A 26436-nucleotide genomic window follows, 5' to 3' on the forward strand; every position below is an offset into this window, starting at 1 on the left:
CTTCATACCCCTCTCCCTGAGTCCACCAGCCTCCTGGCTGTTCCTCACCCAAGACCTTCCATGTCCTGACTCCAGACGTTTTACCTGGCTGGGATGCTCTCCCTTCTCGTCTCCAGCGCTGAGCTCCCCGGCTTCCTCCAAGTTTCAGCTAACATCCCACCTTTTTCCTTAATGCTAGTAACCTTCCCTCAGAGCTCACCCCCTGGAGCTTGTCTAGAGCAGTTTGTATGTTACCTTATTATCTCCCGCATCAGGAGCAGCACATGGTCTGGCACACAGTAGGTACTTAATCAATGCTATTGCTATTTGCTCTTTTTGAAATCAAAGCATCTTAATATTGTTATGAAAATAGCTGTGAGCTCTTGGACTCTCTGAGAGGGGGACCCTCGCTTCAGAACCCCTGCTCCACACTATGACTTCAGGCCTCTTGCTACTCTAGACCTTGTGCCCTTCAGTTTCTCCATCTGTAAAATGGGATTAACAAAGCTTGTGTCAGCTGCTTTCCTCAGGCTCATCTGAGGATGAGTGGAAGGCCAGGAGTGTGTCCTAGGGTTACTGCCAGCCACATCATACCCCCTGCTTCCAAAATGAAGGACTCATTTGTGGCCATGCCCTATTGAGCCCCCCTAAGGAAGGAGGGCAGACCAAGATGGAAGAGGATGGCTGTGTAGGAAGCCAGCAAGGGTTTCTACCTAGAATCCTAGAATCCTCTCCTCTGTGTGAGTGGATTCGGACCTCTTCTTACAGAGACCCCATTGTTCAATATTTGTAGCTCCCCGTCCTCCAGCCACCATCACTCTGATCTGTGCCTTGTTTGGAGCTGGAGGGGAGAGGGGAAGATGGTCTTTGAAACATAGCAAATTCCTTCTTCTCTCTTGAGATGGATGTCAAGTCAAGTCAACCAGCATTCACTGAGCACTTCCTGAGGGCGAGGCACTGTGCTAAGGGCTGTGAATCAATCCCTGTCCTCAGGAGCTCCCAGTCTGATGGGGGGAGAGAGCATGCAGGTAGCTCCATCTAAACAAGATGTAAATGTGGGTCATCAATGGGTCACCCCTCCAGAGAAGACACCAACTGCAAAGGGAAGAGGAGAGAGACTGGGAAGGCAGGCCCTGGGAGGTAAGTGAGAAAGGAGAGCATTCTAAGCAGGAACGGAAGACAAAGGCATGGAGTTGGGAGATGACATGGAGATGGATGCTCTTTAGTGGCCAGAGATCTGTTCCTGAGGCTGACCTAGCACACAGGAGGCCTGAGACGAGTCCAGGTCTGAGGGAGGAGGCAGCATCCTGCCCTCAGCAGGACAGGTCTTCCTGGGCACCTGGAGAAGGGCCTCTGCACCTTCCTCTTCCCTCCAGCCAAGAGGACAGAGTAACAGGCCAGCTCCCTGATAATAACTGGACATGGTGTGTGGACCGCTGTTTGCATTCCTTCCCGGCTAAAGGACTGTCTGCTGCTGTCATTTGGGTCCTGCCTGATGGCCAAAACAGCACAGCACACATGGAGTGGTGGAGAGAGAGGGAGAGCACTGCACTCAACAGCAGGGAGACCTGGGTTCAAATCCTGCGTCAGACGTTCTGTAGCTGTGTGACTCCAGGGAATTGATGCAATCTCTCTAGGCTTTGGTTTCCTCATCTGTAAAGTGGGTGAATAGCTCCCACCCCTCACAGTGTTGCTACAGGGATCGAAGGAGATAATGTGGTCAAGTATTTTGCAAACCTCACGTCACTAGACCGAGAGTTCTTAACCTGGAGCATGTATGTATGTGGGTGTATATGCATGTTTAGACACATACCCACATCCACACATATACATATATGTATATATAATATGCAAAAATATTGCTGATAACTATTTCAATATAATTAGTTTCCTTTAGTGTGGTGGACGACCTGCATCCCCACGTGGCTCGGTGACAGCAGTGAAGAAGAAACACACACAGGCAGGCGGGAGAAGATAGGGCAGCTCTGTTTATTGATCCGAGGGTCAGGGTATTTATAGACAGAAACTGCAAGTCTACGTGGCACTCTACTCGTCTCTGGTCCTAGTCATTCGGCCAGTCTTGTTGTCTTAAAGATTGTTAGCCTAGAGGGCGTCTATTTTACACACCCCTTGTATTCTGTTGTGGGGGCCTAGAGAGCCATTCCGGATGATCATGAGCACAGCCTCAAAGAACAGTTTCCCTGAACTTGCCAACCGCACTCCATCTTGGCTCTCAACACTTTGGAATCTTACATATTTCATTTTATGCATTTAAAAAACCTTGTTCTAAGAGGGAGTTCATAGTTTTTCCCAAACTTCCACCCAAAGGGTCAATGAGAGAGAAGATGCCGAACCCCTGTTCTAGGTAAACAGCAGCTATTCTGATTATTCATTAGGACTACAGAAGAGGAAAAGTGAGTGGTCATGAACAGAGGATGCCACAGGTGGACATATTTAAATGAAAATAGACATAAAGCTAGTGGAATCCACCATTGTTTTAATTATAAATTCAGTGGTAGTACTAAGTTCATCATAGATCTTTACAAGCACCTTCTCAAAGTGACTCGTGTCGGGCAGAGTGCAGCATATACACTGTCAGACTGGGCCACTCTGTCACCTAGGACCATCGCTGTACTTTTGTCAGCCTCAGTTTCCCCCGCTGTAAAACAGGAATCCTAGTAACACCTTCCTCACAGGTTGTTGTGAGGATCTAATGAGGTCAAGTTTGTGAAGCACTTGGCACAAGGTGCTGAAGGAATGCCCATTCCCTTATCTTTCCTTCTTTGCCTTTTCCCTATGTTTAACCTCTTTTATTTCCAGAGGAGGCTGTAATTGGGGAGTTTTTCCAGAGGTGACTGCTATAAAAAAAAAGCATCACTACAGCACATCCCTGCCCCATCTGACATCGAACCATCGCAGGTAACAGACTAACAGTATCTAACAGCAGCTGCTACAGGAACTCACTCAGAGGAAAGGAGACAAAGAAACAGGCATTAATTAAACACCTAGGGTATACCAGGTACTAAGGCAGAGTGCCGGGGATACAAAGGAAGGCAAAAGACAACTCCTGATCTCAAGGAACTCACAGTGCAGTGGGACCTTGCTGGTGGAAGACAATAAGCTTGTTCTCATGAGGCCCTGAACTAAAGGAAGGAAGAGAAAAAAGGAGACCACTCCATCCCTGGCACCAACTTTCCTAAGCAAAGCATGCGCTGACAGCCTAAAGGTAGGGTGCGTGGGGGGGACCTTCCCCCACCCTCTCTGCAGCCTAGAGTCATTCTCACATTTCAGTGAGCAAATCTTGAATACACAACATATCCATCGGTCAAACAGGACCCCCCAAAAAACCAAAACCCAACCCTGTCTAGCCCAGTTTCCATGCTGTAACTGGAAAGGTACCCCCATAAAAAACAATTAAATGAAAACAGCTGATACGCTGACCATGTCTGACACAATATTCAGTGCCTAAGGATCAGTGGAACACAATACATGGTAATAAGTGACTGTGGTAATCTAGTGTTTGGATAATTTTGATTACATTAAATTAAAAAGGTATTGCACAAACAAAACCAATGCAGCCAAGATTGGAAGGGAAGCAGGACACTAGGGAGAAATCATTTACAGCAAGTTTCTCTGATTAAGGACTCATTTTGCAAATATATAGAGTATTGAATCAAATGGTCAAAGGATAGGAACAGGTGGTTTTCAGAGGAAATCAAATCTATAGTCTTATGAAAAATGCTCTAAATCATTATTAATTAGAGAAATGCAATTAAAATTTCTCCGAGGCACCACTTGATATCAGATTGACTAAAATGACAGAAAAGCAAAATGACCAATGTTGGAGGAGTTGTGGAAAAATCTGGACACTAATGCTCTGTTGGAGTTGTGCCATTCTGGAGGGCAATTTGGAACTATGCCCAAAGGGCTATAGAACTGGGCATACTCTTTGACCCAGCAATACTGCTACTAGGTGTGTATCCCAAAGAGATCAAAGGAAAAAGAAGAGGATCCACATGTACAAAAATATTTGTAGCAGCTCTTTTTGTGATGGCAAAGAATTGGAAATTGAGGGGATGCCCATCAGGGAATGACTGAACAAGTTGTGTGGTACGTGATGGAATACTACGGTGCTATAAGAAATGATAAACAGGATGCCTTCAGAAGAGTGACGTGAGCCGATGCAAAGTGAAATGAGCAGAACCAGCAGAACATTGTCCGTAGCAACAGCAGTACTGTGCGCTGAGCAGCTCTGATGGGCACGATGAATGAAGACAGTTCTGAAGGACTTCCGATGCAAACGCTGCCCACCAAAGAAAGGACTCCAAGTTGAGAGCTGTTCATCTTCTTTGCTTTTCTTGCTTTTTTTTTTTTTGCAAAACGGCTAATATGGAAATATATTTTGCCTCATTTCAGATGTGTGACTGGTATCACATTTCTTGCCTTTCCAATGGGTGAGGAAAAGCTGAGAGGGAGGAAGAGAATTCAGAACCCCAAATTTTTTTAAAAGAATGTTAAAAATAAATAACAAATTTAAGGAAAAATTCTTCTCAAATTTCGTCTCTTTGCTTGTATGTCCCAGTTTCCTCTTTGGCTTGTAAATTCCTTGAGGACAGAGCCTGCTCAGAGCTGACTGTGTGCCCAGGGCCCAGTCACAAAGTTCTATGCTCTGTAAGTGCACAGAAGAAAGAGGGGCAGTCAGTGAATCTTTCCCAGAGAAAGTAAGGGATGAGATCTTATGGTTGATCCACTTCTCAGACGAGAACACATCTCACTTGTAGGCTAGGTGTGAACAAGGCCTGGAAATTACTTAAGTAATCCAATAGAAAAGAGGAAGATTTTGTGTGTTGTGAAAGCCCCTTACAGACTCCCTTCCCACCCTGAAAAGGTAGGTCAGGTAAGAAACAAAAGGCCTTCACCAAGGGCATAGTTTAAAGATGGAAACAGACTTCACAAGAGTACCTCTTGTCTTATTAAGACAACAGCCTTCCCATCCTCCAAAGCAATTGGCAGCACCTTCTCTTCAGAAAGAATCACTAGGAAAAGACCTTTCTCATTCCTGGAGGGGATTGGGCAAGTAAGGAATTAAGTAATCACTATTGCAGGACAGTAGGTGGCCCAGTGAAGACAGCACCCTGGGCCTGGAGTCAGGAAGACCTGAGTTCAAATATGGCCTCAGACACTTACCAGCTGTGTCACTGTAGGCAAGTCACTTAATCCTGTTTGCCCCAGTTTCCTCATCTGTAAAATGGGCTGGGGAAGGAAATGGCAAACCACTCCAGCATCTTCGCCAAGAAAAACCCAAATGGGGAGTTCAGTCCAATAGGACTGAAACGGTTCAGCAACAACTTGTATTTAAATAAATGTTTAATGAAGGAATGACATCCGAAGTCCCCTCAGGCTCCTGGACTGTGATTCTAAACTTGTTTCTCTGTTATTGAAATCTCCTTTCCCGCAGTTTCTGAAGAACTGAGAAAGAAACCAGAGCAGGCCGGGCACTCCCAGCGTTTAAGAAGGGAACCTGGATGCTGGCCAACGCTGTTGATCCTGAGGAGAAAAGGAGGCAATGGGGAGGCAGCTGCCTCCGTGTTGTTCCTCCAGCCCTGGACAGTCCCCTGTTTCTGCAGAAATCCGACCCAGTCAGGCACTCTGTCAACAAGCATGGTACCATGCCCTGGCAGGCACAATGCTTATTCTGAGGATACGTGCCTGCCCTCAAGAAGCTCCAATTCCAGTGGGGAGAGAGCCTGCAAAGGCACAGCTCTGGGCATCACTCTCGCCGTCCTGAGCTGAGGAGATCACAAGGCCTAATCCTAGTTGGCAATGTGGGCCACTTCTAGACCCTTTCTCCTCAGGAGACCCCCTTTGATTTTTTATTTAACATTTTCCCCTAATTACACGTAAAAACAATTTAACATTCTTTTTTTCTTTCAAATTTTGACTCCAGATTCTTTCCCTCCATCCTTCCTTCATTGAGAAGGCAAGCAATTTGACAGAAGTTACGCATGTGCAGAGACCCCTTAAAAATCCTAACTGAAGGGATGCTGGGCTCCAATTAGACGTTAGTGGAAAAAAATGTCAATTTTTCCCCATCCAAGTTCGTGGGGTCCTCGCAATCTAGTCACGAGGTAAGAATTTCCAGATTAGAGAAAGCTCAAGGTCCAGGATGGAGCTGTGAGGACACCCCCAGCTAGCAGAGGGGAGCTAGGTTAAGAAGGAGCCAGAGGAGGCTCGGTCAGAGAGGTGGGAGGAGGCCCAGGGAAGACAGTGTAGAAGGCTGCAGAGAGCTCCAGGGGCGTGACTGAGAAAAGGTCGTGCCCAGGGCCTTGGGCAGTTTGTGGGGAGGGAGCCGTGTTGTGGGGATTTAGAAGAGGGAGAGGAGGGGACCAGGAGGCCCCAGATGCCCAGCCAGGAGGATGGTGCAGGGGCACATCAAGGACTGTTTCCTGCCAAAGTGATTTTCTTTAAGCCCAGATTTTGGGTGACTCCCCCATTCACTAATTATCGATAGCTCCCCGTGATTTGGCCCGTTCTCAGTTCCTCATACATGACACTACATCCCAGGACACACCCCTCCTCTGCCTCCAAGAATCCCTTCCCAGGTTCCCCCTTCTCCCTGAAGTCCTTGCTGAGCCCTTCTCTGCCAGGGTCTTCCCTCTCTGGCAGATTGGGGTGGGTTACTTTGTGCAGATTTGTGTGTGATAGCTTAGGTTTATTCTGATGAGGTAGTTAAATTGTGTGTGTCCCAGTCTCCCCCGTTAAAGCTCATTCAGGCAGGCAGGCAGGCAGAAGGCATTATTCAGTATTGACTCTGTCCCAGGCATTGTGCAAAGAGCTAGAGGTACAAAGAAAGGCAAAGCCTCACGTTCTAATGGGGAAGACAAAATAGTGTAAATGTGGAGTAACCTCTGAGGGCAGCCTTAGCATTAAGAAAAGGCCTCCTGCAGAAGGTAGGATTTGGGCTGAGACCTGAAGGAAGCCAGGAAACGGAGGAAAGGAGGGAGGGCATTCCAGGCATGGGGCACAGTCAAAGCAAAGGCAGGGAGATGGGAGATGAATATCATGTGAGAGAAACATTGAGGAGACCAGAGTCATAGAGTACATGGAAGACTGACAAGAGAAGTCAGGTTTTGAAGGGTCTTAAATGTCAAGCAGAAGAGTTTATAGTTGATCCTGGAGGTACAAGGGAGCCACTGAAGTTTAACGAGCAGGAAGTGACATGATCAGACTTGAGCTAAAGTAAAGTCAGATTGGTAGTTGAGGATCCCCAGCTCTCCCTGGCACAGTGCTGGGCTCTAAGAAAGAAGAACTGACTGATGGGATGGATTGAGAGGAGTCCTAGCGCCCAGCTCTAGTTTCTCCCAGCCCTCTTGACTCTTTTTGTTTGTTTGTTTTGCATTTTTCCTATCTTCCTAGTTTCATAATTATGGGATCTTTGGACCTCAATTATCTTTTCTGAAAACTGGGAATAATAAGATGCTATCTATTCCACAGCACTGTTGTGTGCAAAGAATCTTGCCAATTTCCAAGTGTTATCAAAATGGAAGTCACATCGGAAAATGAATGTATGTGGGGGTCTGGTCCTCACAGAACCACACCTGACTCTAGGATATAGGGTGGACTTGGGCCTCACTGCTCCCTGCAGGGCAACACACCCAGATTCAGGGATTCACAGGAAACTGGTACTTGTGCAGCTAATATAAACAGGAACTTCTTTATTACTGTGCCATGAAAGGTGACAGTCTCAGTGAAGGGACATCAGTCTGAGCAAGGAAACTGTACTCTAAAAATGGGCTTGGGAGAGAAAGATGGTGGGTACCCTGGGTGGAAGGGGACTTTACTGACGAGACCCAAATGTGGGAGGGGGTCTGGGGAGCTTTCTTGTCGGGACCAATCATTGGGTGAGGGCTTCCATTGACGGTCAGAGATGGGAGGGAGAGCTGAAGCTCGCAGCGGCCATAGCTGGGCATGGGAGTTGTGAGGGATGGATAGATTGCTAATGGCTGCTTCAGGACCCAAAGGAGCTGGGGCATCGCCCATGCTTTTGGTCACTGCCTTCATGTGTTATGGCACTGGTACCACTTAGTCCAAGTGACTCCACACTGGCTTCTTCTCATTCATACATACATATACATTATATATACATGTACATACACATATGTACACACATGCACAATATATTTAAAGTAATGTATTTTTATTTAAATAGAATTTTGTTTTTTCAACTGCACGTAAACATAGTTTTTGCCACTCATTTTTTATAAGATTTTGAGTCCTAAAGTTTTCTCCCTCCTTCCTCCCTCCCCTGCCCCTCCCCCAAGACAGTGAGCAGTCTTCTCTAGGCCGTACATGTGCAATCATGCTGAACATATTTCCATGTTAGTCACGTTGTCTAAGAAGGGACAGCACAAAAAGGGAAAATCCGTGAAAAAAGGCGAAGAGTCCGCTCGGCTCTGCCCCTGCCCCACGGCGCTTCTCCAGGTGTGGATGCCAAGCCACCGTGACAGCCACTTGGGTGGGCTTGACTGGCCAGGCGGACACGCAGGCACAGCCCACCGTAACGGTGGCAGCCAGCGTGTGAACTCTCCGCTGGACTCCGGGGCGAGGCTCCGGGGCTCTGGGGCCAGCGCTCCGGGGTCAGGATTTCGGGGCCGGGGCTCTAGGGCCAGGGCTCCGGAGGCTCCAGGGCCAGGGTTCCGGGGTCTGGGCTCCAGGGTCCGGGCTCCGGAGGCTCCAAGGCCAGGGCTCCAAGGTCCGGGCTCCGGGGCCGGGACTCCGGGGGCTCCGGGACCAGGACTCCAGCGTCAGGACTCCAGGGTCTGGGCTCCAGGGCCAGGGCTCCGGGGTCAGGATTTCGGGGTCAGGATTTCGGGGCCAGGGCTCCAGAGTCAGGGCTCCAGGGCCAGGACTCCAGAGTCAGGGCTCCAGGGCCAGGGCTCCGGGGTCAGGATTTCGGGGCCGGGGCTCTAGGGCCAGGGCTCCGGAGGCTCCAGGGCCAGGGCTCCGGGGTCTGGGCTCCAGGGTCCGGGCTCCGGAGGCTCCAGGGCCAGGGTTCCGGGGTCTGGGCTCCGGGGTCCGGGCTCCAGGGCCGGGGCTCCGGGGGCTCCGGGACTCAGGGCTCCGGGGCCGGGGCTCTAACCCGCACCACCCCGCTGCTCCAACCCCTAGGCTTCACATGGTATCTAAGGTTTGCAAAGCGCTTCCCAATGTTATTCCGTGCGCTCCTCACCGTAGGGCAGGGTTAGGGACCCTAACCCGCTTCTATTTGGGATAAAAAATGAGAGGCAATCCCGGACTCTCGGATAAACTAACTCCTCCAGCTGGTGCGGCCGCCGCCTAAGGACCGATCCCCAAGCCCAGTGTCCGCGCACTGTCGGCGGGTCTATGGCACCCACCGCGGGCCCCACCCCGGGCTTTGGGGGCACAGGATCTCTTGGGCCCATGCCAGCTCCCCCTCGGGGTGCGAACCCCCGGCTTGTTTCCTGCACTCCAGAGCGGGTCACGCCAGAGAACGTGCCCATTCTGCAGGGGAGGCTGACGGAGGCTGGAGGCAGGAGTTGAATTGGGGTCCTCCGGCTTCCAAAGCTGGGTTCTATGTGAGGGGCCGCCCGGCCGGGCTGGGGGGAGTGAGTAACGCCCCAACACTCGCAGGTCAAAGGCGTGAGGAAGGAGTCCGAGCGAGCCTCCCCGGGCCTGGCGTTGTGTTTGGTGCGGGATACGGAGTGGGCAGGGAGGGAGGAAGCACCCTCGTGTGGCACCCACGGGGAGCAGGATCTCGTGGGATGCTCCTCCGTAATGACCCCCGTGCTACGGAGGCCGAGCGAAGTGACCTGCCCAGGGTCACACGGCCGGTGCCCGGGGCGGCCAGAGAGCTCTCCTCGAACCCGGGCTGGTTCCAGGGCACCGGGGAAGCCGGGGCAGTTTGGCTATGGGGGGCTCGGTAGGGGAGGACCCCGGCTGGGCTGCGGAGCGTGGATGGGGAGGGGCCCCCCGAGGCGCGCACGGTGAGTGGGCGGTGGGGGAGGAAGGGGCACCGCAGCCCCAGAGCGAATCCGAGAGTTCGTTCCCCAAGGTCTCCCGGGATCCAGGGCAGGGGAACCACGTGGGGGCGGAGGGCTAGACGGGGACGCCCAAGGTAACTTTGTATCAGTGTCGGCGGCTGGCGCCGGCGGGAGTCTGGCTCGCAGCGGCGGGCCAGGTGGGCACGTGCTGGGCTGGGGACGCCGTCCGTGCGCGGAGCCCCTTCGTGCCCCCGGGCCGCCCCGCCCCCCGCGCCCCTCCCCCGCGTCGTACGCGCCTCCCGCCCCGGGCTGCAGTCGGGCCGTCGGAGCCGGAGGAGCAGGAGCAGGAGCAGGTAGGAGCGCGGCCTGTGCCCCCCGTGGGCGCCCCCCGTGGGCGCGGCGCCCCCGGGCACGCGGGGCCTGCGGGCACGGAGCGCCGAGGCCCGCCGACTCAGCTTCCCCTCCCGGCCGGTTGCCCCTCCGCGGGTGTGCTTGGCGGCCGCCCGACGTTCCTCCGCGGTCCATGCCCGGCCCTCGTGGCCTGGTCCGTGTGGGGGGGCCCGCGGGGAGGGTGGAGCCGGGGAGCCGGGGGGGTGTGCTCAGTCAGGAGCCCCCCCCGCCGTGCCCCGGGACACTCTCGGTGTTTACTTTGGGCGGGAGCTCGCGGTCCGACGGGACGGGAGAGCCAAGGGAAGCGAGGACGGCGGGGGCAAAGGCGTGGCGAGGGGAGAGGGCACGGCCCAGATCGGCGAGCTCGGGCGGGAGGCTTGGGAAGGGCTGGCCAAGGGGGTAGGGGGCCCCCCAAGCCCGAAAGAGACTGAGTTAGGAGAAAGGAGGGGGACCCAGCCGGGGCCAAGTTCATGAAGAGGCTGCGGCGGTCACAGTGGCCCCGGGCCCCCCCGGGACGGGGGGTCGCTCGTTTACACCCCCGCCCCTCCCCCAGGCGCACCAGGCCGGGGAAGCCTCGGGACCCCCCCAGAATCCTCTGCGGTCAGAGGGGAGGGCCGGAGGGAGATGGGCGGGCAGCCCCCCACGTGCCGGGCAGGGTCCGGAGCGCACGTGGGGCTGGTGGGGGGGAAGGGGTGCTGCCGCGTCCGCGGGCACTTCCCTCCGCTGCTGCGCCCAAACCCTACTCGGTGAGCTGTGGCGGCCCCCACCCCCGGACCAAAGCCTCTCTGGCACCACACTCCCCGTCCCACCGCCCAGCCTTGTCCCCTCTGCTGCCCTGGGTGCGCCCCCTGCCCTACCCCCTCCGCGCCTTTGCACCTGCAGTCCCTCACACCTGGAGCACCCTCCCCTCTCCGAGTGTCTCCGCCTCCTGCACCCCCTTCCCCGCCCCCCCCCCCCCCCCCCCCGTCTACCATGTCACACAGCCACCCAGATTTACGTGTTGTCCTCCCCCGTTACCCCATGACCCCCTGGCTGTATGGGTTTGGTTTTTCACCCCTGCCTGTATTCTGGGGGCCCCCCATCCACCCGACCGTGGGACCGCTGTGGTCCCCGCAGACGAGCCGCCCCCCACTTGGGTTTGATTGGCGCAGCCCGTCCTGGAGCAGTCAGCGCCCCGCCCCTCGTTTACCTCCTTCCATCTGTCTGTCCGCGCGTCTCTGGCAGGGCCCCCACTGTCGGACCCGGGGTCCCCAAGTGCCGCAGGCTGCCCCCCCCCGGGAGTCGGGAGGGCCCCGCTCTGAGTCCAGCTGTGGGCCCGCCAGTCACCGAGCTCGGTCCTGCCTCAGTTTCCCTGTCTGTAAATGGGGGTGATGGTAGCACCCCCTTGTGGGGTCCTTGTAAGGACAGGCCATGTGGGTGCGCTGCATCTGTGTGTGTGACATGTACTGCACAGACCCCACACACTTGGAGCACCCTGGGGATGTTACTGTCTCCTGCCTCCTGCCCCCTGCCCCGGTCCGGCCCCTCCTCAGAGACCTCTGGCTCAGCTGGCCTAGAACCTGCAGACACACCAGGACTAAGGCCAAGGCCTCCTCTGTAACATGGGGTCATGAAAGCCCCTCCTTCCGAGGGCGCCCTTTACCGTTTGTTACACGGTCTGGCTCCTGCGGAGGGGAGGAGCGGCGGGATGCATGAGGGGGTAAGAATGAAAGACCCCAAGGAAACTTAGCCCTAGAAACTGACCACCACCGATGGCCCCAGAACCAGCACTGGCTTCAGGCAAGGCAGAGCCAGGCGCAGCCCGAGCCCGCTGGCCGTGCCCTGGTCTGTTGTGGGCGCTGGGCCAGGGGGCAGCTCCCATCAAGGAAAACCTGGACTGGCATTGGAACAAAAGCCGGGGCCCAGCCATGGCGCCTCACCTGCTGGGGGCACTGAGCCAGGTCTCAGAATTGTCGGAGCTGAAGGAGGAGGGGCAGGGGGAGAGGCTGTCTGATGGGGCTCTCCTTGGGCTCTGGCCTCCCTCCCCCCTTCTCTTCCTGGCCTTCCCAGGGTAGCCGTGAGGAGGAGAGGGCTGTGGTGAGGATGGCCCTGGGGAGGGCGCGGTGGTGATGGGTTTGGGGTGTTTTTATTTTTGGCCTCATTTATTTTAGTTTCATAATTAATTTATTTTTAGTTTGAGAATTCATTTGTTTTCGGTTTTCCACTATCACTTCCATAAGTTTTTCATGTTCTCCTCCTCTCCCCCTGAAGAGGGCGTGCCCTCTCCTGTGGGTCCTACACACATCCTCAGTCATTTTGCATGGAGGAATGAAAAAGAACGGAGAAAGCGTGAGAAAAGCCAAAGCAGAATAGAACAAGAGACGATGCTCTGCTTCACCCTGCACGGACGAGTCCCGCGGGAGGGTTCTAGGTCCCTGCCTAGTACAGGGCTCAGTCTACCAGAAGAAAGACTGCGCAGAGTTCTGGTCCTGCTCCTTGCGCTCAGCCTCAGCTCACTAGGACCTTCCAGGCCTCCCTGAAGTCCTCCTGTTCATCATACTCCCTTACATCCATGTACCACAGCTTGTTCAGCCATTCCCCCACAGGTGGGCATCCCTCGATGTCCCGTTCTTGGCCACCACAAAAAGCGCTGCTATAAGTATTTTTGTCCATGGGGGGCCCTTTGCCACTTTTATGATCTCGGGATACAGTCCCACAAGCGCCATCGCAGGGTCAGAGGGCATGCACATTCTTGCAGTCCTTTGGGCACAGTTCCAAACCGCTCTCCAGAATGGCTGGATGAGCTCACAGCTCCACCAACAATGCATGAGTGTTCCAGATCTCCCACATCCTCTCCAACACTTCTGCCCTGTTGGGTGTGAGGTCACAGTGGGTGGTGGTGTCTGTGACCATGGCAGTGATGACAGCGGTGATTGTGATGAGGACGACAAGGCAGCAGGTACTTATTAAGGGTTGGCTCTGTCCCAGGCACAGTGCTAGTGGCCACGGGAGTTTCTTGGAGGAGCACCTGGTCCCTGGGCAGAGCAAACAACCAGGCCCACCTGAGACAGGTATGGAGTGATGAGAGTTCACTTGAAGGCACATCAGGAAAGGTCGGCAAGGGAGGAACAATGCTCTGGTTGTAAGGTACAGCCAGAGCAAAGGCCTGGAGATGGGAGATGGGGTGTACTCGGAAGGAGCCGCAAGTTCTGGTTGGGGTGGGAGGTGGAGAGTACTTGGAAGGCAGTGTACACAGGGGAGGGAGCTGGTGAGCCTGGCATAGCCAGATGTGGGCCAATCCTTCTGCATGGTGCCAGTTCCAGACTCCATCAAGGGTGGGTCACATCCACAGTAGGAGAAAGCAGAGCCCCTCCCCCAGCACACCCTAGCAGTACTCTTATCAGCAGGGCTGGGCTGGGGGAGGGAACAGGAAGGCTCAGCTTGTGGGCCAGGGCTGGGGCCTCCCAGGGGGTTCAAGACCAACCTGGCTGCTCCTGGGCCTCCAGCCTCAGTTTTGGAGAAGGTGGGGAGCTGAGGGTGGGTCTGGACCCCATGGGGGGACAAACAGGGGCAGGGTGAGATGGGGGTAGGCCACAGATGGCATAGAGGGTGGCAGATCTCAGGGCCTGGTGCCATGCTTGGCAGGCTCCTGATTCCTGCTTCCTGGCTCCCTGCCCCCTGAGTGAGTACCAGCACTGGTGGGGGCATGCGGTTTGATGGGCTGGGCACCAGGACCCCATCTGCAGGACTCTCTCCACCAAGGATTTTAAGGCCTCTAGGGACCCCCTGCTGGGGGGATCCTTGGCCCATAGATCTGCCCTCTGGGGATCAGCTTGGGGGTACTGTGCCTAGAGCCACAGAAACCTGAGTTCAAATCCTACTTCAGGCATCTATCAGCTGTGTGACCCTGAGCAAGTTGTTTCACCTCTGCCTCTGTTTTCTCAGCTGTTAAAAGGGGTTCCTCATAGCACTGTCCTCATGGGGTCTTCAGGATTTAACACCCGTCTTTGCCAAGGGCTCTGACAGTGCTCTTTCTCCTCCTCCATCAGCTGGCCCAGCACAGGCCCAGGACTAGCACTGCCTCCCCTCCCCTAGGCGGGTGGGCCCCTTACATCACAGACCTGGGTCCCTGAGGCAGCTAGGCATCCCAGCGCCATGGCATTGAGCATCCGCCCTCAGTAGGGTTAGAAGCCTGGGCGTTGTGCCCGGCATGTACCAGGGGCTTTGTAAACGGCACCCAGCTGCCCCCTCATTGGAGCACTTCTGTACAGATGCCCCCTGCTCCAGAGGCTGGGGGCTAGAGGGGCCTAGCCCAGGCCATGGCCAGGATGTGTCTAGGCAGACCAGGGTCTGCTCCCGACCCCAGCCTCCCCTGCCTTCTTCCCTGCTGGCTAATGAGGCCCCCCTTCTCCTGGGGCCCCGTGTCCCTGGCTCCTATTTAAGGGAGGCTGATTGAGCCCTTTGGAAGCAGTTGCCTCGTTTCCCAGGGACTCCCCTGTAACTCGAGCCATTCCACACCTGGGGCCCTCCACTTGTCAGCTGAGATGGGGAGGGAGGGAGAGGAGTATTGAAGTGCTTTGTGGGCCTGGCTCTGGACCTGGACCGGGAAGCCCAGTGCTTCCATCCCCCCAGATGCTGCTTGCTCTCCCTGCTGCCCTGGGGCTGCCTGTGTCTGAGCTGGCCTCTGGGTGCACGGGGGCTGTAGCTGCTGACCCACAGCTGACTGGCAGCATGGGCCGCACAGCGGCTCCATAGGGGTGTTGCCCACCCCTGCCCCACGAGGGGACACCTGGACCCCCTTGCATCTTGGGTAATTGGTCATGGGGCCACTCTCAGGGGGTCACAGGCAACCGGGTCCTGGCACAGGGTGTCTTCATCTCCCTCTGGAAATGCTCAACGGTGCTGTCTTCCATCCCCCACCTCCTTGTCTTTGCCCGCCTTGTCATCCTCCAGCACACTATCCTCCTGGCCTTGGTCTTTCTGCGAGTTTCCACCTTCTTCCCCCTCTCCCCTTTGTCCTCCTCTGTCTGTACTTGGTACCTCAGGATGGGCAGATTGTCTACACCGCCCCCACCCCCAGAACGGAAGCGAATTTGTTTCTGATTCCCATCAGTAGGCATCTTAGTTGAGGGTGATTGGCCCAGGCTAGCAGCCAAGCATTCCAGTGAGTCATGGGTCCAACCCTCCCATTTTATGGAGGAGGAAACTGAGGCCCAGGGAGCTTGCCCAGACTCACCCAGATGGGGTGCAGAGGCCAGCTTTCAAGCCTGGCTCAATGCATTCCCTTAACCCAAGATGACCCTGAACGCCCCACCCTTGGGCTTCCAATCCATCAGTGAGAGTGAAACAGATGCCCAAGAGGAGGGTAAGGGAGAGGTTCCCATGGAGAGTTCCAGGAAGCATCAGTCCATCAAGCTCCTACTGTGTGCCAGGCATTATGCCAACCTGGCTCCTGCCCCCGCAGGGAGCAGTAGTGCCCAGTGGGGGGAACGGGGCGAGCCGTGTCCCCAGGAGGCCTTTATTTTGCCCTCCCCTCTAGCCCGCAGATAACTGACCGATGAAGTCAGAGCCATCATGGCCTTGGCAGAGGGAGACGAAGGCCACATGTGTGGCCACGGGACCCTGAGGGAAGCTGCCTTCTCTGGGACAAGGGGGCTGCTTCTCCAGGTGACCCAAGCTCTCCCCATGGCAGAGACTTTTCTGCAGATCTGCAGACTGGGAGTGTGGGAGTCCTCAGAAGACAAAGCTGCACAGTGTGGGAGTGCCTGGAGGGCTGGCCCACGATCCCCAGGAGAGGGGACAGCAGGGGTTTGTGTGTTTCTGGGGTGAAGCCTCTCCATCGGCCATGGCTGGGGTGCGGGTCCTGTCCTGGCGGCCCACCCCAGGGGGAGAGGGGGAGAGTTTGCTCTTGTTTTTCATGGAGGGGCCCAGGAAGACCCTACACCCAGGCCTCTGCATTTATGGGCGGAGGCTCAGAGGTCAAGGGTGCCCTGGAAGCTGAGAGTCAAACTCAGGTCTCTGGATGGTGAACCCTCATGCTCCAAACTGCCACCTTCTCCCTGCTGGAGGTGGCTTTAAAGCAGCAAGGGAGGAGGGCATTATTACAGTGTCTGCCAGAGGCTACAGGTGGTGCAGCAGAGAGGACCAGCCCCTGAGGCAGGAGGACCTGAGTTCCAATCCTGCCTCAGACGGTCCTAGCTGGGTCAGCCGCTCACCCTCTGCCTTACTCAGTTTCCCCATGTGTGAGATGGGGATGATTCTAGCGCCACCCTCCCAAGAGTGTTGTGAGGATCTGAGATATCTGGCACACAGTAGATGCTTAATCAATGCCTGTGCCTTTCCTTCCATTCATCTTTATTGCCTGGCTTATATTCTAACTCCCTGGCCGGTGTGATGGCTCCTCTGTTAAGGCGGAGAAGCCTGGGGGGGGCGGGGCCTTCCTGCAGTCTGCCCCCTTTACTGATCTGTGTGGATGGCAGGGGGCCATTAACCCCCCCCCACATGTCCAGTGTCAGGGTCCCCTGCGTGTTCTCAGCCCGGGCTCCCCAGAACTGAGCCCTGCTCAAAGGCTCAGCCACAAGGACTCACCAGTTGGCTGTGTCGGGGTGCCCATCATCAGCCCCCAAACCAAGCTCAGCAGAACTAGGAGAGACCCCATCTGGGCAGGGGACTTACCAAGTATGGCCCAAGAGGCAGGACCTGGAGAGCCAGGAGGGAAGAGGGATGTAGTCTGTGTGCACCATTCCCTCCCATGACACAGGTAGCCACACCTCCCGTGCCTGCCTGTCCTGTGGGACAAGTGCCCTTGGCCCCCCAGGTAGTCACCACAGGGTCCACCCCCCACATCTTCTCACCTGTGTGATGTCACAGAGGGGTTTTGTGATGTTCTCTCCTCTTTGTGACTCACCCGTCTCATTTCTGTAGCACACATCTTTTCTTTTCAAGATGTGTTTATTTGGTTAAGCATTTCCTAATTACATTCAAAAAAGTTAACGTTCATTTTTTAAAATTTTGAGTTCCAAATTCTCTGCCTCCACCTTGAGAAGGCAAGCCATCACACAGCACGTATCTCTACATGAGCCAAAAGCCCGAGACAAGGAAGCCCCCGCTGCATCCTGAGTGCGGCAGCCTTGTCCATCGTGGTCCAGGACGACGAGTGTGGCTGCGTCTTTCCCAGTCCTCTCGTCCGTCTCTTCGTCGCTCTTTATTGATCCACGCACCCCTCTTTACTGACCTTGGGGGATCCTGACTTGCCCTTCTTTGGAGATGTCTGTGAAACATGGGCCTTTGTCACAGCCCTTGGCCCGTCCCCCCACATGCCCTGCCTCTATGTCGACACTGGATCCCCACCTGCACCCCACTCAGGGGCTGTGCCAGTCCTAGGAGACCCCCCCCCATCCCTTCCCCTTAGCACTTTTTTATACTTCAGATCTTGTATTCCTGCATATGTGTTATTTCCCCAACAGGATGTCAGATCTTTCCCTGTGTCCCCACATCTAGCGTAGGACCTGCCTCCTAACAGGTGGTGCTTCATAAATGCTTATTATCAAAAGAATTGGACAGCTAGAGGGTCCAGCAGGTAGAGTACCAGCCCTGGAGTTAAGGAAAACTCCTCTTCCTGAGTTCAGAGCCTAGCTGGATGACCCTGAACAAGTCACTCAAGCCTGTTGGCCTCAGTTTCCTCATACGTAAAATGAGCTGGAGAAGGACATGGCAAACCTTGCAGTATCTCTGCCAAGGAGACCCCATTGGGATCACGGAGTGTTGGACGTGACCGAACAACATGGAATGAATCCTTAAAATGAGGAGCTGGGCCTGGGCAAGGCTGCTTTTGAGGTGAATCAGGATGGTTTGGAGATTCTGGACTTAGAAATCAGCAAACGCGGGCCCTTCAGGAGCTGAAGCCAATTGTACGTGGTCTGTGCGGCGTGGGGCTTCTTGTGCCCATGGTGGTGCCCTCTCCATTTTGAGGCTTTGGGGACGTTCTGTTCTGTCCCTTTCCCCATCCATTTCCTATCTCCCTGTTCTGCCCCCACCTCCAAAACCCTTCCCTCTGGATGTCCAGCCTAGTGTCAGGTGGCAGTGGGTGGGGTGGGGGTGAGGCAGGGTTCTTTGGCCACGCCCGCTTGCCCCCTTACCCTATTGTTGAGTCAGGTCCCTGGCAGAGCTGTGGGCACAAAGCAAGGCAGTCTCATCCTGCTAGGCCCCCTTTTGGGGGTGGAGCAGAGGGGAATCAAAAGTGCCCAGACACCCAGCGGCTCGGTGTGGTTCTTGGACCTTGTGAAACATGGTGTTAAGGTTAATTTTTGTGGCTTATCCACTGAGGAAGCTTGTGAGGTTTGGGCTTCACTTGAGGTTTGTCCCGCCCAAGCCAAGTCTGTCCGTCCTCTGTCCATCGGGGGCCTCCTCCCAGAGGCCTCTGTTAGCGACCATGGCCACTTCACCTCCTTCCCTAAAAGTTTGTTTTAAATAAGAGTTTTGAAAATATTCTTACCTTGACACCAAATAAAGGGAGCATTTCCATAGACACAGCTCCCTTTAAAACAGTTCAACATCTCACCCTCAGAGCTGTCCTGTGGCTTGGTCACTCTCTCTGGACTTTCTTCTGGCCTCTTCTGTGTGTTCAAAACCGTAGGTGAGCTTTGTTTTTGGCCGCCTTCTCCTTGGTTCCCCCCTCTGCCCCTCTCCCCCATAAAAAGAACCCAAAGCAAGGACCAGTCAGAAGTCTTGTAACAGATATACACACTTGAGAAAAACACACTTCACTGCCCGCTTTGACTGTGTCTGCAACCGGAGTTCTCCGGAGGCTAGTGCCCTCTGGCAGCAGGCAGGGAGCATGCTCCGTCCTCTGTCCTCCGGAATCACGGTGGGCATCAAGTTGCTCAGATGTCCCAAGCCTTGCACAATGTTTCTCTTTACAAAGTTGTGGCTTTTGGTTGTTGAGGCAGTCGAGGTCACACGGCTAGTCTGTGTCTGAGGCTGGATTGGAACTCAGGTTCTCCAGACTCCAGGGCCAGTGCCACCTTGCTGCCCCTCTTCCACATCAGCCGTCGTTTTGGTTATTTCTTACAGAGTTATTTCATCTTGGTATGTGGTGTGAGGTGCTGCTCTAAACCACCTGAGGTGAAGCTGGCATTCCAGCCCAGGTTTTCTAGAGGCAGCTCAGGCGTGACCTCAGTGGGGATCCACTCCAACCCCCGCCCAGAGCGGAAGGGCTTTCAGAGGAGGTGGGCACCCTCTCCTCACCAGAGATCTTTAGACAGAGGCTCGGTGGCAGGCACTGTTGGGCACACACTGATGGGGGCTCCTTTGTGGAGGGGAGCCTTGAGTATTGATCATGGCCAGGCTGGGCTGTTGATGCAGATTGACCTTGCGGGCTGCTCGTCTCCCCACTCCCAGACCTTATTTTTACCCACACCAGTGTCCGTCTGTGTCTTCTCACCCCAGGATCCCCTGGTGGCGACGAAGGCAGGGGAGCAAGGGGTCATCGTCATGACCGGGAGTCACCATTTCTCTTGGCCTAAGGCTGGGACGTGGGTCCTCGTTCACCCACAGGTTGCACCGTCCACTTAGAATCTCCGCGGGGAGATGGACGTTTTGTCCATTCCCACCCTCTTTAAAAACGATGGCTGTGGGAGGACGAGGGGAGAGGGGGAGGGGGAACAAGAGGGACGTGGACTGCCAGAGGGGCCCAGATTCCAGGAATGTACTCAGCCATCTAGAGCAGGGGTTTTGAAGGATGGAATCGGGGGTGCCTGAATTCAGGGGTGTATGTGAAGGTGTTGAGCTCCCCAGAGGCTGTCAGGGATGATGGGGGGTGGCACAGAAGTGCCAAGGGAAGCCAGCAGAACTGGCAGATGTCAGGAGGAGGGAGGCGCGGGGACAGTGATCCGCATCATGACCAGCCGTGATCCCTGAAGGCTGACCACAACCAGCCTGCCCACCCGTGGGGGGAGGATGAGGCACCGAACGCTGGGCGTGGCTGCGTGGACTTGGATTTGATGGACGGGCCCGGATGGCTGTGTCGCTGTCTCAAGAGTTTTGTTTGTCGTCTGTTCTCAGGTGGGAGGTGAGGTGGGGGAGGGAGGAGGAGAAGCTGGGCCTTTGCTGAGAATTTAAACGATGCTCAAACAGCTTTCTTCACCCACTCTAGTTTCCACGGGGATAGCCAAGGACTCTCGTCGGTCACCAGGCTCCCTGGAGGGAATTTCAGTTGCTGGGTTCTAGATCTACCTTCTGTTTCCATGGGAACAGCCTCTGGACCAGCACAGGTGAGCACTTCAAAATCCTGTTTCTTGTTAAATGTCCTCCTGCCGTCAAATGGAAAACTTTGGATGGGGTCGAGAGAAGTGAGCTGAGGGGTCGGGTTGGTGCTCAGTAGGAGCGGGACAAGAGAAGAGAGGGATACCGGGAGTCAGGGGGGCATGAAAGCTGGTGTAGGATGCCTTCGGGATGGGCACTGCCCAACTGTGGTTTGGGTCTGGGTGACAATGACCCAGGAGAAAGGGCAGCGATGGCAGGAGCAGTTTGTCAGGGGGACAGCAGGGGGAGATGAGGCAGTGTCTTCCATCTAGTCACAGTGCAATCTGTTTCCATGCGGGTAGGCACGGAAATGATGGTGACACACAGGTGCCCTGTCATGTGCCAGCCTCCGGGGGCTGCTTCTGTGCAGTGTGGGTGGGACATATCACCTCTTTAGGTGTCTAGCAAAAAGTCAAAGCACTCTGCTTCTGCCTGGGCTGGCAGCCCCAACTCACTTCTTTCCCCAAGTTTACGGTCTCAGGGTGGGAGGGGACCCACCTCAGCAGGCCTCTGGTCCAGCCTGTCTGAACGGGAATCCTCTGCTAAGGCCCGTGGACGTCTCTCGATGCTCCAGTGAGGCCTCTTAGGGACTCCTCCCCTCCCCCTGCCAAGGGCGCCTCCATCCCCCTTGCCTTCCCACTGAACAGCGGCCTCCACTCCTCACTCTGCTCATCCCCCATGTAGGCAGCCTGGCACCAATGTGCCTTCACCGTGCGCCATCTCCCTGTGAAGATCCCCATCACTTCTCACATGGACTTTGTTTAAAGGTTTAATTAAAGGTTAGAGTTTCAGTCAAGGAAAATCTGCCTTCTCCCTCCCATGTCCCTACTCACTCCAATCCATGATGAAAGAAATACAAAATAAAACCTGTTACAAACATATATAGTCAAATAAAAGATTCTCATATTGGCCATGTCCATCTCTATCCATCCATCCACCCATCTATCCATCTGTCTGTCCGTCCGTCCGTCCGTCCATCCATCCATCCATCCATCCATCCATCCATCCATCCATGTCTATCCATCTCTGTGTCTCTCTCTTTCTCTGTCTCTCCCTCTGATACACACACACCTGCACGTGCACACACACATGAATGCACACATGCACACGCACATGCATGCACACACCCCACCCCCCATCAGGAGATGAGCAGCAGGTCCCATCATGAGTCCCCTATCTTTGGGCCTGCAGGGTGGTGTCCCTGCCCCTGCTCCATCTCCCTCCACTCACATGGGCTTCCTGAAGTGCAGGCTTAAGCACGCTCCCCTCAGTAACCTCCACGGACCTGGTCACCTCCTCGAGGACATGAAGAATCCTCTGGCTCAAAGCCTTGCCCCTGCCTCCTTCCCTGGCCTTCCTCCAGGATACCATCCTCCTGGCTGTTCCCAGACTGCCAGCATTTTCTCTGGTGGTGCCCCATGCCTTCTCCTCTCTTCCTCCTGGCCTCCCTGGCTTCCTTTGAGTCACAGCTAATGTCCCCCTTCTGCAGGAAGCCCCTCCTCATACTTCTGATGTCCTCCCCACAGTCCTTTCTGTCTGTATAGGGCCAGGTTTCAGCCTCCCAGACCCTCCAAACCCCACACTCTAAGCACTGTGAGATCATAGAATGGTGGGCTGGCCACTCCAGAGGGGCTTTCAAAGCCAGGGTGTGTTTGTGGTCAGCTGAGCCAGGTTGGGGCTCCAGCTCAACCACCAAGAAAGGACAGCGTCACCAACCACCAAGTCATGCTCTGGGGGTGGGGGAGAGTCCGCCTCCTGACTGGCACCATCTGCTTTGGGGAGGAGGGCTACCAACTCAGAAAAGGGGCGATCCTCTCCCGCCCCCAGGGTCAGATGCTCATCAGCCTCTTCAGAGACGGGGACCTTATCCTGGATTTTCCGCAGTCTGGGAAGGAGCTTGGGGAGACCTGGAGCAAGGCGTAGGTGGGCTGGGATGCTCCAGCGTAGCCGGCCACTGCCCAGCTAGGCTCCCCCCCCGTACCACCCCACCCAGGGCCAAGAAGAACAGGCCAAGCCCCACCCCATTGTCTTTTTTCAAGTAAACCACTGAGCCCTCTGCACAGGCCTCCTGTGGACTCTTGTGTTCTTTTCTCTGGATGAGCTTCCCTCCGCTCCATCCCGGGATCTGCTCTTGGTTACCCAGACTTACCCTGCCCTGGCAGCAACTGGCCATCTCCGTTCTTAGCCTCTGTTGGCACTTTCTCCCATGTTGAGTGTGCCAGTGCCCTCCCTGTGTCACTCTCCTGGTCTGTGATCCAGGCTCCCTCCCACTGACCCCCACATGCCACCTTTGTGACTGCCCTGTCCCCATCTCTGTCCCTTCCTCGGCGCCCAACGGTGGGGACGTTTCCCATTTCTGTTTGTCTGTAGCCCTGACCCCAGTTCCTGGCACATAGTAGGTGCTTAATGGAGGGGGGTTTTGGTTCTTTGGTGTGCCTCTGTTAGCACTTTGTTTGGGAGTCCATGTCCAGAGGTGGGCTGGCCATCCTCTTTGGACCCCTTTTGCCGCATGGGGAAGTAGAGGCTGGGCCCTTTCTGGGCTGAAGTTAATTAATGCCTCTAACTCCTCTGGAGTCCAGGGCAGTCTTAGGGGGAGTCCCCATGGGTCTCCAGCATTCAGTGGCCATGGGGTTGTAGCAGGGGAGGTTTAAGCTTGCTCTATTTTTTAGCAGCGGCAGCATTATTCAGGGATGTGGCCCAGCATCTCTGGGATTGGAGCCTTCCCTGGCCCTACAGGGCAGTGCCTGGGCAGAGGGTGTGCTGGGAAGGGAGAACTGCCCTTGACCCAGTCTTGCTCTGACACTACAACCCTAATGCTACTTGTCAGTCCCACCTTCCTGGGCTCCTGCAGGCTGGGGGACCTTCTTTTAGAGGGTGTAGTAAAAAGCGGGTGCATCTCTGACAGGCTCCACCAGGAACCAGCATGATGGTTTCTTGGGTCCCGTTTCCCCTATCCATCTACACCAGACAGAGGGCGGGCTTCCCTGGCCCAGAAATGAGGGTCAGGCAGGCTTTACCTGGATCAGCTTAGAAGCACCTACTGTGTGCCAGGAACCGGGCAAAGTACCAGCAATACAAACCAGGCACGTTAAGGGAAAAATTAGGGCCCATTGGCAGAGGAGAGGTGCTGGGATGAAGGGGGGATCTGGGTGACAGAGGGACTTTAGCTGGGACCTGTACAGAGTGTGGGGAGCCTGGAGGCAAGGGGCACAGCCTGAGAAAATGGCTGGAGATTGGAGGTGGCATGTTTGAAAGGCAGCAAAGATCACTGAGTAAGTGGGAAGGAGTGTGTGTGCATGTGTGTTCATGTGTGAGTATGTGTGTATGTGCGAGTGTGTGAGTACGTTTATATGGACGTGTGAGTGTGTGTGTGCGTGTGTGTATATGTGGGTATATACAAGTATGTGTGTGTGAAAGTATGTGTGCACGTGTATGTGAGAGTGTGTCCGTGTCTATGTGGGTAGGTACAAGTATGTGTGTGAGTGTGTGTGTATGTGTGTGTGTGAGTGTGAGTGAGGTGGAGGAAGACAGGAAGTGTAGGAAGGCCTTTGAATGCCAAAGGGAGGACAGCCTGGAGTGGGGAGAAATGGAGGCCGGCTGATGACCGTGGTTGCCCTGGGATTGCTGCAGAGGGTACATGGATGGGCCTCTTCTGGGAGACAACAAGAGAAACTGTGGGAATGGAGGAGCCCCTGGGCTGCAGGGAGGAGGGGAGAAGGCCCAGGCAGCATGCCCCAACCCCTTGGACCCACCTGACCGTGAGGGGCGCTAACTGCAGGGGGTGGGGAGGACAAGCACGGAATGGCTCTGGCTCTGAGGAGCCCTCGATGGCTAGTGGGAACATGACTGTATTCCACGGGGCAGGTGTGTATAGCAAGCATTTATTAGTCACTGACTGTGTGCTGGTCACCGAGCTAAGCTCTTCCACCTCTCATTTGAGCCTCACACTAGCCCTGTGAGGTAGGTGCACTTCGTGATCCCTGTGTTACAGATGCGGAAACCGAGGCAGGTGGAGGTGAAGTCCTTCAGGTCCCATTTATAAAGTAGCTGAAGCAGTGTTTGAACCAGACCCCCAACTCCATGCCCAGCGGTTTGTCTGCTGCCAGAGGATCAGAAAATGCTTCCTCTTCTTACTGATGGGGAAACCGAGGCAAGCAGAGAGGGAGGTGCTTGGCCTGGAAGTGTCTGAGGCTGAATTTTAACTCTGGCCTTTCTCACTTGCTGCCCACCATCCGGTCCTTCCTGTGGCCTTACCTTTGTCCCCCAGAGATCTGGTCCTGGCATTCAAGGCCCCCTCCCCTGGGCCAGTACTGCTCTCCCTTTCTAGCCGGGCCAGGCTCCTTTCTGCTCCACTTATACACTTCTCATTCTACTGTTGCCTGTCCCTGTGGTCACACTGTGCGCCATGTCTGTGACGTTCTCCTCTTCCTTCCAGGCCCTGTGCATCCAGGAGGCCCCCTCCTCCAGGGAGTCTACCCTGATTTCCAGGCTCTGACCCCCTCCCCCTGACAGTGCCTTCTTGAGGTGGGCTCTCTAGACTCAGGTCTCCTTGGCCTCTCAGAAGGGGGTCTGGTGGGGCCAGGACCCTGCCTTGTCTCCTCTGGGAAGAAGCCGGCAGCTGGAGCTGTGGGGGAGGCCCGCTGAGTGCCCTCTGTGGAGGCCTGCTGAGTGCCCTCTGTGGAGGCCTGCTGAGTGCCGGCTGGCAGAGGCCTGGCAGGGGTCTTGAGTCGAGGGGCGGGCCCACTCCCAGGGCTCTTATGATATCATAAGCATGGAGAATATGCAGTGAGGAGGGTCAGTGTAGGTCACGCATGACTCATGATCAGAACTGAGAGGAGGAAGGACTTGGGAGGGGGTTCAGTCTGAAGCCTGTCGTTTGGTGGGTGAGGAGGCCCTGGGCCTGCCCAGAGACACCGAGCTCTTCAGGAGGGACTGGCATTGGACGAGACTGGGAAGGAGTGTTGCTCGACTTGTCTCTTCAGATGAATCTGCTTCCATTAGGCACTTGCTGTGTACACACACTGTGATAGGATGGGGCTAGAGGGAGGGAACGCATGGTGGGTGAATTGCAGGAGAGAAGGAGGGAGGGGAACAGAGGGATGGTGGGGCCAAAGAATGCTTTGGGCTTACAGGTCTTTCCCTCCGCAGGTGTGAGTGGGGTTCTTGGAGCCAGACCACCGGACAAGAGCAGGCAGGTAAGCCACTTCCTGCACCCCGGCCTTGGCTCTTGGGTGAATCCCCATGAAGTCCTCCTGTTCTGTTCTCATCACCAGGACGCTGGGACCCTCAGGGGCTTGGCCAGCTTAGCCACCTTGGGGGGAAGCCCTAGTGGTGTCCCAGCCGGGCCAGGCTGAGGGTCAGGACATCCTTCCTGCCCGTTCCCCTCAGGCTGGGAGAGGCGCACAGTCATGACAGTAGTAGAATTAACGACAGAACGTTGTGCTGATTAGATGAATAGACTCTGAATTCTGTTGTCCCAAGAGCTAGCCTTCATGGAGCGCGTTACGGTTTGTGAAGCACTCGGCACGCATCTCCCCTGCCTTCTGTCCCCTTTCTGAAGCATCGGAGACTTAGATTCTGATTTCTCTGCTTGGCCAGCGCACCCCCTGGCAAGGCGATGCCCTCTTTGACCGCAAGGGTGCAGCCCCTGTGTGCTCAGTCTTCCTCTGGCCTTCCAGGTGGCTTTTCAGAGAAAATTGCAGTTCCACCAACAGCGAACGTGTTCTGATGTCAGCAGCGCTCCGTTGTTTCCCTGCTGCTGGAAAGCTTGGCAGCTGTGTGACAG

At 55.3% G+C, this 26436-nt stretch overlaps 1 protein-coding gene across 5 annotated transcripts in view; it reads left to right on the forward strand.

Annotated features, from left to right (window-relative positions):
* The first annotated feature begins 12576 nt into the window (after positions 1-12576).
* TEX15 (testis expressed 15, meiosis and synapsis associated) overlaps positions 12577-26436 on the forward strand; it is a 49893-nt gene continuing 36033 nt past the window's right edge. For 2 of the 5 annotated variants that reach the window (XM_072625489.1, XM_072625490.1), the window contains exons 1-3: positions 12577-13420; positions 20503-20620; positions 25800-25846. The gene's annotated coding sequence lies outside the window, so the exon portion shown is untranslated. Of the gene's footprint in view, positions 13421-20502; positions 20621-20669; positions 20699-25500; positions 25709-25799; positions 25847-26436 lie in introns of those variants that run through there. The other 3 variants (XM_072625486.1, XM_072625488.1, XM_072625487.1) reach the window with 3 other exon arrangements.

Source organism: Notamacropus eugenii, chromosome 7 (genome assembly GCF_028372415.1).
Source record: "Notamacropus eugenii isolate mMacEug1 chromosome 7, mMacEug1.pri_v2, whole genome shotgun sequence".
Lineage (NCBI taxonomy): Eukaryota > Metazoa > Chordata > Mammalia > Diprotodontia > Macropodidae > Notamacropus > Notamacropus eugenii.